Source organism: Penaeus monodon, chromosome 23, assembly GCF_015228065.2.
Source record: "Penaeus monodon isolate SGIC_2016 chromosome 23, NSTDA_Pmon_1, whole genome shotgun sequence".
NCBI lineage: Eukaryota > Metazoa > Arthropoda > Malacostraca > Decapoda > Penaeidae > Penaeus > Penaeus monodon.
Window position 1 is genome coordinate 19,123,150 of NC_051408.1, and position 202 is coordinate 19,123,351.

Here is a 202-nt window from a genome sequence, read left to right on the forward strand (position 1 = left end):
TTTGGCCCCCCCCGGCGTGTTGGTCATTAAAAAAAAAGGGGTAAAAAAAAAGGGGCCCCCTTAATGTTGTTCCAAAAATTTTGGTTTTTTTGCAGTGATTTGTTCTTGGTGTGGTGTTTTTGTTTTGTTGGGGGTTTGGGGGTTTTTGGTTTTCTTTGTTCATTTTTGGTTTTCCCGGGGGGCAATGGGGGGCCCTTTTTCA

The 202-nt window shown here is 43.6% G+C and overlaps 1 protein-coding gene across 2 annotated transcripts in view; it reads right to left on the reverse strand.

Moving 5' to 3' along the window:
• Positions 1-202, reverse strand: part of LOC119587866 (tyrosine-protein kinase Src42A-like) — a gene marked incomplete in the record, with an annotated part of 40,299 nt that overhangs the window by 18,422 nt on the left and 21,675 nt on the right.